Genomic DNA, 14,172 nt, shown 5'->3' on the forward strand with positions numbered 1-14,172 from the left:
ATGCTTCTCTGCTCTGTTTGCGACAATGGTATATAATGGCCGGTTAAAGAGATTAGGAATATTGCTAGTAGACCATTTGAAACGGAACCATCAGAAATTCCTTTCTCAGACTAATGTACTATATTCTGTGCATATTGTAGAGTAAGGATGAGCAATTAATGGGTAGACCGGGGTGTTACAGAATACTTTGAAGGGGTGAATTTTATGGGAGAAATCAAACTATACTAGAATTCATAAAACCACAAGCATTTCTTTTGATCTATCAATATCTTGACTGGGGTATTGCCCATGTTACGGCTGCCGTGCCGCCCCAATGACACAACACTTTGCTTTGTATCCCTTTACCCCAATGTAATAACTCAGACCACACATCTTTAAATTGGGTTTAAATGGCCATAGCAGCCCTTTTATTAAACAACCATCGTTAACAATAAAATCTCTTTGTTACATAACATTACATTCTCTACTAATCGGAAAACATAACAGAACCTAACAGCCTGATGTAACTACCTCCTCTTCCACTAGGACTTAAGATTTTGAAGGCACCCCTTGAATGACCACCCGGCTGTATCTGGTACCCACTCGCATCTCAACGGCCCCCAGCCACATCTACACTGGCTCAGGGACAATTGTTTATCAATACTCCAGCCGATACAGCCAACTATTTAATCACATATCACTTCTGACACTTAACAGGACTGGTACACCCATACCGAAGATGGGCCCAACCCATCGTTCTTCAAAGAACGTAACCATCCCCTGCCTTCAAAAACCCATCGACTTCTGCCTGCTGCTACGACAATACTGGCCCACACCCTATGGAAACAAAGACACCCCTATAACCATGAACAAAACATGAGGACGGGAGGGAGGGATAATCTTTGTCCTACGCTGTCCCCTTGCAACTGATGCCAGAAGCACCACCTACCCACCAAGAGACCACCAGGGCCACACCCTGCCCCACCCCCATCATCCACCAAAAAAGTAAGACCTATCTTTTATCCTTATTCCTTAACAGTTAACTCCTATTCGACTGTGGCCTAGACTGTCAAACCCAGTTATGTAGGCCTTCTGCTTAGGCTGTGCCTACATCTGCAGGCCTGAGCTGTCTCTCTATCGTATAACTCAAATTTTTCTTCCTTCCTTCCTTCCTTCCTTCCTTCCTTCCTTCCTTCCTTCCTTCCTTCCTTTCTTTCTTTCTTTCTTTCTTTCTTTCTTTCTTTCTTTCTTTCTTTCTTTCTTTCTTTCTTTCTTTCTTTCTTTCTTTCTTTCTTTCTTCCTTCCTTCCTTCCTTCCTTCCTTCCTTTATTTGAATCTACTGTATATTAATCTATCTAATATATCTATCTATCTATCTATCTATCTATCTATCTATCTATCTATCTATCTATCTATCTATCTATCTATCTATCTATCTATCTATCTATCTATCTATCTATCTATCTAACTATCTAACTATCTAACTATCTAACTATCCATCTATCTCTGGATAATGCACTGGTCCTGTGCCCAGGAGTTTTGTTTTCTATCTATCTATCTATCTATCTATCTATCTATCTATCTATCTATCTATCTATCTATCTATCTATCTATCTATCTATCTATCTATCTATCTATCTATCTATCTATCTATCTATCTATCTATCTATCTATCTATCTATCTATCTATATATCTATCTATCTATCTATCTATCTATCTATCTATCTATCTATCTATCTATCTATCTATCTATCTATCTATCTATCTATCTATCTATCTATCTATCTATCTATCTATCTATCTATCTATCTATCTATCTATCTATCTATCTATCTATCTATCTATCTATCTATCTATCTCTGCCTGTCTATTCATCTGTCTATTCATCTATCTTTAATGCAGGGATCCAATATGGAGTTTCTGTACCACCTGTGATAACTGATAAACTCTCTTCAATTTCTTGACTTTATTGCACAGCACCTAGAAGAAAACACATTAATGAACATAAGATATTTATAAGGAAAAATGAAACACACAAGGCCAGCTAAGCCTGAAGTTGTGTTCACTTCTCCCCGGCTACAGGTCAGGTACATATGCTGGAAACGCGGCGCAGTCACAAAGACGGTGATTAAATATATTTTCCTTCTCAGAGGATCTACACCCTCCATGATTAATCATTTGGAGGTTTGTGCTGACAGTGCTTTAAAATACTTAAGCTAATTGTAGACTATCAGGGTGCAATGTGTCTAAGAATGCTGAAATTATAATTCAGAATACAATTAATAGTACGTTTTTGAAATATATTCTGCCGTGATCAGTGACGGCGCTTGTTAGATGTTTTAAAGCATTAAAACTCCAAACGGCAAATTCATTTCATATCTCATTAAATCGTGTTCTTCTTTGGCAGAGTTTGAGGAGCTGTAAATCCAAGCTTCCGCAGTAGGGATTTGCAGAAAAGAGCATTTTGTGACTTTTGTTTTAAAGTGTGATTGGGGTTGTAAAAGAAAAACTTGAGAAACATCTAATTCTATGGCAGTATACATTCGATACCTTTGTACTATAGGTGTCCTATGCAAAAGAATAGCTACTTATGACCCTCTGGCTTTTCACAAGCCCCTTTTTAAAAAAAAAAACAATTTACTTAAGATATTTCAAAACAAATATGGACAACATTAACAGGGTGTATCCCATATTGATTAAAGTGTTTGTAAATGAAAATTACCACTTGCTGACCGCAATATTTATATATACATTGCGGTTTGCAAGTGGTTTACCGGGATTATGAAGATATCAGCCATAGCTCCGCTATTGTTTTTTCAGCCGGCGGCTGGCTTTCCCTTGAAAGTATTCCGAGTGGCTTATGAGCTGCTGGAATACTTTCAGAAGAGGCAGGAGAGGACGTTCCCCCTCCTCCTGCGGCTTGCCGGTGTCTCTCGGGCTTACCGTTTCCCCGGCTCGCCGAAGAAACTATCTGACGGTGCCACATAGAGTAGATCCACTTTGATCACCTTTATGGCCTTGAAGTCATTTCCGGTCCAGGGTGGAAGTAGACAAAACAATTTATTTTACGGAAAAGATCAAAAAACATTTTTTTATCTTTTGCTTTTAAAGGTAAAGAAGTGATTTGGGATATTTTTGACCCCAGGTCTCTTTATAAAGAGGACCTATTATCCTTATTTCTTGTTACATTACATTACAAAAGACTTGGCCTTCAAGTGGTTAACAAAGCATATCGCTCCATGCTTGCCTCATTCCAAAGCACTTAATGTGATTTCTGTCTGCTGTTCCCACTGCTATCTGCTGTTCTGATGGTCTATGCTGACAATAAGCAATCCCGACAGACAGCCCTGCATCCCCTCCAGCACACAGAAGGTGATTAACAGCCTCAGCTGTGCATGTTTCCCTACGAGACTGTGTAGAGAGGTGTAGAGGGAGGTATGTCCAATACCTCCACTCAGGTGTCAGATTACACTTAGCTCCCTACTCTATGCTGTGCATGACGTCAGATCCCCACCGCCTGCCTTCTGGAGCTGAGAAATACTGTGTAATTTCTGTACTTTGAATAACTGTAACGAAGAGAGAGCTGAAGATAAACAGATACAACTTATGTAGGAGGATTTGTTTCATCTCTGTGTATCACCTGAGGCAAGTCACTTCATTGGGTACATGTAGAGGTTTTCAAACACTTTAAGGCCAATATGAAAATAATTATTTGAGTTATAGCTTGTTTGGCTGGCTGTACTTCTGCTGTGGATCTCCAGCAAACTGCTGAGAGCCAGAGCCAGAGCCAGCTGTCCCGCCTCTCCACAGCCCAGCACTCCAGTGAGCCAGGGGGTGGCCAGAGCAGAGAGCGGTTACTGACAGTCACTAGCTCTCTGCCCAGGGAGCTCTGAGAACTGAGCGATTGGTGGTGTTTGATCACTTGGTTCTCAGGGTTAGAGCCGGTGGGGAACAGATGCAACATCGAAACCATGCTGCATCCACCTAGGAAAGTATGAATCTGAAAATAACCCAAACCCCATACTTCTCTTTTAGCAAGATATTATACTAAGGCCCCTTTCACACTATTGCAACGCAATTTTGCCGCGATTTCGCGGCGCGATTTTTGCCGCGATTTTGAAAGCATGGGCAAGGCTATATGCCTCAAAATGCATTAAAATCGTGGCAAAGTAGTGCAGGAACTACTTTGAAGTCGGTGCGACTTCAAAACGCACTGATATGAATGGGGCTCATTGAAAATAATGGAAAACGACTTGTCATGCGATTTTGCGGTCCAAAATCGCGGGACAAGTCGCACTAGTGTGAATGGGGCCTTAGTGGTTAGAGCTCCCTGCAGCACTCGGCTCCCTCGGTGGGAGGGGTAGATTAGGAAATAGTGAAATGTTTTCACCATGAGGAAGCCAAAAGGGTTAGGAAAGGGACAGCCATATACTTGTGCTCTACTGGTACTCCAGAGAATGAGCAAAGAAGGGGGGGGGAAGGGGGGATAGAAAAGGAGGGTTACAAAAGAGGAGAAATAGGGGGAAGGAGGGAGAGCACAGACGGGGAAGAGACTGGGAGGTAGGAGGAAAGGGTCGAGGAGGTGAGGTTGGGTAGGGAGAGTAGTAGGATGATGCAAGAGATTGAGTGGGCAGGGGAGGGCAAGAGCCGGAAGACTAGAATGCAACTGCTGGAAAAGCAAGAATTAAGCCATTTATAGGTTTAGTTTTAGATTCCCTTCGTTTTCCCTGAGGCATCCTGAATGTTCATGTCACTGTTATCTGTGTCAGGCACCATTTTTTTTCCTGTCTAAATGTACTTTTAGGTAAAGAGCAGAGTCTTCTTGGGTTACTCACAGTTCAGCTAATTCAAAACTAGGGTTACATCATAGTGTGATAGGATAATGACCAGCTGTGTAAACACTCCATCTTGTGATGGTACTTATTGTTCCCATGACTTATTTTTGCATGTCTTCACAGGCTTGTCTTGTATTAATATTATTATTATTATACAAGACAAGCGCTAACAGTTTATGCAGCACTTTACAATATAAAAGAGAGACAATACAGTTACAAAACAATAAAATACAAGAGGATTAAGAGGGCCTTGCTCAGAAGAGCTTACAATCGAATAAGGTGGGGCAGGTGTTACAAGAAGTTGTAACTGTGGGGAAATAGCTGATGGAAGAGGTCAAAGATTAGTTGGAGGTTTGATAGGTTTCCCTATAACAGAGATGAGTTTTCAGGGATCGCCTGAAGGCAGCTAGAGAAGGGGATAGCCAGACAGGTAGAGCGTTCCAGAGGATGGGAGTGGCTCTGGAGAAATCCTGGAGATGAGCATGGGAGGAGGAGACAAGGGAGCTTGATAGTAGGAGGTCTTGAGAGGAGCGGAGAGGACGGTTTGCTTGATATTTGAAGACAAGACAAGATTGGTGATGTAGCTTTGTATGTTGTGGTTAGTATTTTGAATTTAAAGAGGAAGTAAACCCTCTTCTACAATTTGTACCTATAGGTAAGCCTGTACCGTTTAGGAGATATTTACCTTACATACAGCCAGTGACGTCATTGACGGCATGAGCGGCCGTTCCTTCAGAGTCCCGTGCCGTGACTGTCGGCTCTCGCGTGCGTGCTCGGGAGTGACGTCACCGCGGCTCCGGCCAATCAGATGGCCGGATGCCGCGATCCCGGAAGACGGGCGACTGGACATGTCGCCCGTCATAGAGGTGAGTGAGCGGCACGGCGGGGGCTCGTTCTAAGGTAAGTATTGCATAATGAGCTAGTATGCGATGCATACTAGCTCATTATGTCTTTCTCTTGCAGGGTGAAAAAAAGAAAAAAAAATTTGAGTTTACAACCTCTTTAATAAATGAGGAGCCAGTGTAAGGTTTGATGAAGAGGGGTGGCAGACACTGAGCAGTTGGTAAGGTGGATAAGCCTGGCAGCAGTATTCATAATAGACCGAAGAGGGGACAGCCTATGGAGAGGTAGGCCTATGAGAAGGAAGTTGCAATAGTCGAGGCGAGAGATAACAAGGGAGTGAATAAGTAGTTTGGTGATCTCAGTTGTTAAAAAGGGGCGAATTTTAGAGATGTTACGCAGGTGAAATCAACAAGCTTTTGACAACAATTGGATTTGGGGCTGAAAGGACAGATCAGAGTCTAGGACTACACCTAGTACCCTGACATGAGGGGAGGGATTGATGGTTGCATTACTGATTTCGATGGAAAAGTCATGGAGGGGGGCATGGGCGGGGGGAATATTACCAGCTCAGTTTTAGAGAGATTTATTTTGAGGAAGTGGTGCGATATCTATGCTGATATGTCAGGAAGCAAGTTAGTAATGCAAGAGGAGACTAAAGAAGTGAGGTGAGGAGTAAACAGATAGCTTTAGGTGTCATTGGCGTATAGATGGTATTGAAAGCCGTGGGCGATTATCAAGTGACCAAGGGAGGCGGTGTAGATAGAGAAGTTGTCCAAGAACAGAGCCTTGGGGAACCCCCACAGAAAGGGGCAATGGATAGGAGGAGACAGAGTTGTAGGTAACAGTGAAGGAGCACTGTGATAGGTAGGAGGAGATCCAAGATAGAGCAGAATCTTGGAGGCCAAGGGAACTGAAGTTAACAGTAGGCCACAGTGGGGTCAAGTAATAGGAGTATGGAGCAGTGGCCATTGGTTTTAGCAGTTAGTAAATCGTTAGTGAGTTTTAGTAAGCCAGTTTCTGTGGAGTTCTGCGAGCAAAAGCCAGACTGTAAGTGATCAAGAAGGTTATTTTCAGTGAGGCAGAAGCTAAGACAGTTGTAGACTAAGCGTTCTAGAAGTTTAGAGGTGAATGGGAGCAGTGAGATGGGTCTTAAGTTGTTCAGTTTGGTGGGGCCTAGTGAGGGCTTTTTAAGTATGGGAGTGATCTGTGCATGTTTTAAAGGGGAGGGGAGGGGAGGGGAAGGTACCACTAGGGAAAGATTGAAGATGTGAGTGAGGGAGCATTGCATAGAATAAGATGGTGGTTTGGTGGTTACTTGCTGAGTGAGGGAGCATTGCATAGAATAAGAGGGTGACCGTAGTAGTTGTGAGAGAACAGGATCCAGGGGACAGTTGGTTAGGTGGGCATCTGAGAACATTTTTGTAACCTTTTCAGTAGTAGCCAGTTCAAAAGAGGAAAGTTTTGACTGTGCTGTTAGGCAAGATATGTTGAGTGGGGAAAATGTACGCACAGTGGAGGTGTCCTCATGTATTGCATCAATCTTGTCTTTGAAGTGATTAGCAATCTCTTGGGCAGTGAGTGAGTTAGAGGGGGACAAAGCAGAGAGTTAAAGATTGAGAAGAGCCGACGGGGACTGGATGACAAGGTATTAATGAGAGAGACAAAGTAGGCTTGTTTGGCAGCGTGGAGGCAGGAATTGTATTTTAGGAGGGCAGATTTTTATAGAGTGAAGTCCTGCAGGCATTTGGTTTTATGCCACAGTCGTTCAAGAGCACGGCAATGTCTCTTGAGATTTCTACTGTTGTTAGTTTGCCAGGGTTGTAATGGTCAGAGCCTGATTCTGCGTGTAGTTGGAGGAGCAAGTGCTTCCAATGATGATGGGAGTGAACTGTTGTGAACAGAGGTCAGGACAGGACAGGTGGTCAGTAGCAGAATAAAGAAGAGAAGGGTGAAAGTGACAAAGGTTCCTACAAGTAATTGTTATGCTGTTTGGAGGGATGGGTGATTGGAGGCAAGGATACAGTGAAACTGATGAAGTTGTGATCAGAGAGAGGAAAGGGGGTGTTGGTGAGGTTGCCAGGAGTGCAGAGATGGGAGAATACAAGGTCGAGGGTATTACCATTGGAGTGAGTGGAAGTGTGTGTCCATTGGGTTAGGTCAAAAGATGAGGTTAAGTTGAGAAGTTGAGTTATAGCTGGGCTGTTAACATTGTTGAAGTCACCAAGAATGATAGTGGGTATTTCAGAGGAGAGAAAGTAGGGTAGCCAGGCAACAAAGTCATCAAAAAAGCGCAACACTGGTCCAGGGCCGGACTGGCTTGCCGGGATAGCGGGAAAATTCCCGCCAGGCCGGCTGCCCTGGGGCTGCTGTCGGCTATGAGCTGAGCTCAGCTGCTCTGGGATGTTTTTTTTTTTTCTCTCACAAGAGCAGCGGCCGGGTGCCGCCCACTTCATTAGAAGTGATGCCTGGTTGAGTGATTTGCTTTGCAGTGCAGCCACGCCTCTTTTGGTCAGCTGGCTGAGTCGGGGCTTTCACTGAGCTCCAGTACAGGTGGGCGGAGTTGGAAGAAGTTACACAGACAGCAGTCCCGATCATTGCTTCCTGCCCAGCACCCATCTCTCCCTGTATGAAGATCTGAGAGGACAGATGGCAGCCTTCATCTTCTCCCTGTGAGTCCTGACCTTCTCTGCCTTCCTCCCTGTACTATGCTGTGTGTAAACCTGACCTGCAGACAGAGAGACACTTTCTGGAATAGGTTGGGGATATACTGGGACATCTGAGGTGATACATAGATGTATTCCACACACACATCTTATATAATAAGTTATAGTATGTATATGGAATACATCTATGTATCACCTCAGAAGTCTAAGCATATTCCTAACCTATTAGAAAATCAAAGTATAATCAGCACTGAATGTAAATACATAACAGGGCCAACTCCAGGAAAGAATAAAAAAAAAGTCTGCCCTTGCAGTGTAGGTGTGGGGAGGGGGAGGGGGAGAAATGCCTCTTTTACCTCATTCCATGCTGCAGACAGCTCCAGTGCTCTCTTCCTCCACACAAAGTCCTGACATCATCACATACAATGCAGGGACATTAACCCTGTATAGGATGATTGGGAGGTTGGAGTGTGACCACAGCCAGTACTCTACATAGAAGCTGAAGGGGACAAATTACAGCACTGCAGGAAGCCTACAGGAGCAAGGAATAAGGTAAAGCTGGCTACACATAGATTGAGATTTGTCTAGTTCAGCAGGGAACAGCTGAATTTCAATCTGAGTGTAGCTCCCCCAGTATTCAGGATGTAACATGTTCTAGTTGCCCCCTCTCCTCAGGCACCTGTACAATATCCGCAACCTCTGATCACCTCCTGTACAATATCCGCAACCTCTGATCACCTCCTGTACAATATCCGCAACCTCTGATCACCTCCTGTACAATATCCGCAACCTCTGATCACCTCCTGTACAATATCCGCAATCTCTGATCATCTCCTGTACAATATCCGCAACCTCTGATCACCTCCTGTACAATATCCGCAACCTCTGATCACCTCCTGTACAATGTCCGCAACCTCTGATCACCTCCTGTACAATGTCCGCAACCTCTGATCATCTCCTGTACAATATCCGCAATCTCTGATCACCTCCTGTACAATATCCGCAACCTCTGACATCTCCTGTACAATATCCGCAACCTCTGACATCTCCTGTACAATGTCCGCAACCTCTGATCACCTCCTGTACAATATCCGCAACCTCTGACATCTCCTGTACTGTGTCCGCAGCCTCTGACCTGCTCCTGTAACATATCCGCAGCCTCTGACCAGCTCCTGTAACATATTCCCAGCCTCTGACAAGCTCCTGTAACATACAGGCAAAACATTTGGGGGAGCATACCCATGTATTTCCAAAGCTGCTGCAGCTATGAACCAAAAGACATGTATATTAAAAAAGATACATGTCTTTTGGTTCATAGCTGCAGCAGCTTTGGAAATACATGGGTATGCTCCCCCAAATTTTTTGCCTGTTTATTATGTATTCGGTCTGACCAGACTATCGAGGTTGAGCAGCCCTCCCCACCCCCCACACACACCTGTACTCAATCAGTGTCCACCATCAAGTGGATATAGGAGGAGTCCCCTGTAGTGCATTTGCACATCTTCCCCAGCAAGGAGTGTTATCTCCAAGGGTTAGAAGGGCTGGATTCATCTCTTTTTCATGGATAGTGTAGGACCCACTGATAATGGGGTACTTTGACGCAGTAGTGGGCTTGAGCACGATATGGCCATATGGTGGGACCAAACCCCCATTTTTATTTATGGACTATCTTCAGATTTGGTAGTAATTTCTTTTGCATTTGCGCGCTATTCTTTTTTAATAAGCTCCTGTAACATATCCGCAGCCTCTGACAAGCTCCTGTAACATATCCGCAGCCTCTGACCAGCTCCTGTAACATATCCGCAGCCTCTGACAAGCTCCTGTAACATATCCGCAGCCTCTGACAAGCTCCTGTAACATATCCGCAGCCTCTGACAAGCTCCTGTAACATATCCGCAGCCTCTGACCATCTCTTGTCTTTTATCGTGTCTGCAGTCTCTGAGGGAGCCTGGAAAGAAGTTTGCTCTTATATTTATAAAGTCCTATGTGCTTTCATGTCTGTCTTATCTATATATAATACACTTTTCAAATGTGCTTTAAAACTAATGGTTTCCCTATTATGAACAAGAAAATAATGGCGTTATGCTGTTGGGCCGGTATAACAATTCTATGGGGCTGGTATGAAATTATTTCCAGGGCTGAATTTTATTCCCAGTCCGGCCCTGCACTGGTCCAGGAGGCCGATAAATTGCTGCAATCCTCAAAGAAATCAGACAAATACATTGCATCTCGAAAAAAGAGGGGGATAGAGAGGGAGGGATAGGAAGGGCTTGGTAGGTGCTTTGTGGGGATAGAAGGAATTCAACTCCACTTCCTTTCTGTCTGTTGGGTCTGGGGGATTGAGTCCAGTGGAGCCCACCATAGGAGAGGGCAGCAGGAGAAGCAGAGTCAAAATTTTGAAGCCAGGTTTCAGTTATGGCGAGTATGTTAAAGCTATGAGAGATAAAAAGGTCATGCACATATGTGAGCTTGTTACAGATGGAGCAGGCATTCCAAAGGGCGCATGAGATTGGGGGGCTGGTTTTAGGAAGCAGGGGGATAGAAATTAAACTGAGTGGGTTGTGGCTGTTGCCAGAGGAGGAGAAGGTGCCCAATATGTGGTTTGCAGTTAGAAAATGGACCAGGATTTGGAGAAATGTCTCCTGAGGTAAGATGGGAGTGGGATGTGTATGAGCGCACATGTCTAACTGCCAGACTTGTATAAAGTACTCGAAATTTCTACTTGAGTAAAAGTACAAGTGCTAGATCAAAAAGTGACTTGAGTAGAAGTGGAAGTGCTCACAGAAAAAGTTACTTAAGTAGAAGTACTAAAGTATTCAACATTTTTTTTACTTAAGTATTGCAAGTAGTTTTTTCAAAAAATTTGCTACTTAAGTACTAAAAGTAAAAAGTACCAGTAGTTTTGAAAAAAAAATTCTACTCAAGTACTGAAAGTAGAAGTACAAGTACTGTGTTATGTAGTTATTAAAGAAATAAGTCAAAAGTTTGAACATCATATTGTTTTTATTATTTCAAATGATTTATTCAAATGATTAACCTGTGTTTGTTAGTAGTTTCTTGATGCACTTTAAGCGCTGTAGCACCATTTATTTGTTTGTTTCATATTTTCTTTTTATTGGAAAGATTTGGTATAGCAGCTTTTATTATACACAGCCTTTATTTTCGTATGCGCTGATTTACAAATTACATTATACACATTTTTTTGAGCTTTATGCAACCTGCCATCTACTGTTCTGGCAGTGGTAATTTTTTTAAAAGTAACGAGTAACTATGCAGCACAAAAAAAAAATATTGGAGTAGAAGTATCGAAATCATCGAAAAAATGTAGTGAAGTAAAAGTAGAAGTAGGAGAAAAAAATTCTACTCTAGGAAAGTACAGATACTGCATTTCGGTACTTAAGTACAGTACTTAAGTAGTTCTACTTCGTTACTATACATCTCTGCTAACTGCCCTGGTGTTTAGGTCAGCATGTGGGTTCAGCAATTGCAGGAGGTGATGGGTACAGTGATAGGGAGAGGGTAGGAGTGAGGGCGATATTTGTATGCTGTGGGGTAGAGAGGAGGGGTAAATTAAGGACAATTTGAGGATAGAAGACACCGATGTGAGAAGGAAGAGTAGAAGGAGCATGTTTGTGGATAGAGAGTGGGAATCTGACTTCATATAAATTAAATGTCGAATGCTGGTTTGCTTGCCATCTTTCCAGAGTAGAGCAGAGTTCTTGTTGTATCTTCATACAGCTTTAGTTATCCTGCTGTAGTTAAACTGCGGTGGTGAAATTGTGCAACACTCGTGACCGAGACACTCAAGAAAGAGACATGGTGTCTGCGCCTTGCCCCTGTCTGCGTCTCCCCATAGGCCGCTTTACATTTATAGGGAAATTGAGAAGGCAAGCATTTGTCAATTGATAAATATAGGATCTGATTTGAGACACATGAATAAGGCTGGCCATACACTATACAATTTTCTTGTTTAACTTTCCTTTAGATTTACCAAAACCATGTAATGTAGGGTCAAACCTAAACCTAAACACTTTCAATTTGTATACAATCAGGCAGGCCCTTGCACTACATAGTTTAAGGTAAATCTAAAGGAAATTGAATAAGAAAATTGTATAGTGTATGGCCAGCCTTAGGGAGAGGAGATGGACAATACCAGGCCAGCCACAGACACAGGAAAGGGTTGTAAAAGGTAACTGAGTCTCTTGATCAATCAAGCCAGCTGGAGTTGAGAATCAATCACCAGGTGTATGGCTAAAGCCGTGCATTTGTCATAGAGCTAGCATTAAATATAAAAGTTTAAAGATATGGCAGCAGAAGACATTTACCAAAAAATAAAGAGCAGTGTCATTGTCAGGCAGAGCAGGGTGTACATATGGATTGCAGAAGACATATACCTGTAAAAAAGCAGAGAAGACGTGATCAGAGTTGATAGCTGCGGTGGTGAAACTGTGCAACACTCGTGACCGAAATACTCAAGAAAATCTTGGTAGATTTTGGTTAGCATGGTCAGAAGATGACACCGGTGGCATTGCTATGGGGGTGCAGACTGCACCCGAGTGACACATGCCAGAGGGGTGACACCGTCAAGTAGGAAGTGGAATCAGACTGCAACCATGTGGTGACACCAGCCCTTGTGATGCCACTGGACGAGACACTTGAACTGTGGTTTGATGAAAAAAGCCTTAGGGCTCTTTCACACGGGCGTTCCGTATGTCCGTTTTTCATCCCATCCGTTTGCGGATGAAAAACGGACATAATGTATCTCTATGTAAATACGGATGTCATCGGATGATCATCCTCTGACATCCGTTTTTTGTCAGTTCAGTTCAGTTCAGTTCAGTTTTTTTGAACGGAGGAGAACCCTATTTTTTCTTCCTTTCAAAAAACGGAACTGAAGCAAAAACGGATGTCAGTGGTGTCATCCGCAGACATCCGTATTTACATAGACATGCATTATGTCAGTTTTTCATCCGCAAACGGATGGGATGAAAAACGGACATACGGACCGGATGACACAAGTGTCATCCGTGTCCGTTACAAATAAAAAAAAGGACCTGATCGGGCAAAAAAAAAAGGAACGCCCGTGTGAAAGAGCCCTAAGGGCTCTTTCACACGGGCGGTCCGATCAGATCCGCCTGTCAGTTTTTTAGGCGGATCTGATCGGATCCTCCATGCAGCTCTATGGGGCAGCGGGTGTCAGCGGAGGTCACCTCCGCTGACACCCGCTGCCATCCGCATCCGATCCTGTGCTGAAATCTGGACGGATGGAAACCCTATTTTTCCATCCGTTCAGTAATCGGAGCGGAGTGGATCTGATGAGAGCGGACAAGCGGTCCGCTCTCCTCCGATCCCCCATAGAGGGCAGCGGGTGCTGAGACACCTCCCTCTCCGCTCTGCAAGCGGAGACGGAGCTGTCATCCGCCCGGCTCAGCGGGGATCGCGGATCGATCCCCGCTGAGCAACACGGATCCGCCTGCGGAGGCGGACCGTGTGAAAGAAGCCTTACTGAATATTTATTAGTGGAACAGAGTGTAAGCTCACATGATTGTACAATGCTCAATTCAAGTGTGACTAACCACTAGAGAATGGTACTGCATGCTACAAGTGTCACCTCCTACAAAGGTAACCATGTGTTCCATTAGCCTAGCAATCATTTGCTAAATCTAGCACTTAAGCAGGATTGAACTACTAGAAGTCTCCTGTGTTGCTCTTACCAATCCATGTAGCTGCCAGCAAAAAGTCTACGTAGCATTAAATTCTTTGGTGTAACCCTAGCCCCAGTTAATACAATTGTTATGTTTAGGGTTACCATTGGGGTGGAGGTTAGCACTAGCCACAAGCCCCGGAAGAT

The sequence above is a fragment of the Pelophylax lessonae genome, assembly GCF_965119305.1.
Source record: "Pelophylax lessonae genome assembly, chromosome: 10".
In the NCBI taxonomy this organism is placed as follows: domain Eukaryota; kingdom Metazoa; phylum Chordata; class Amphibia; order Anura; family Ranidae; genus Pelophylax; species Pelophylax lessonae.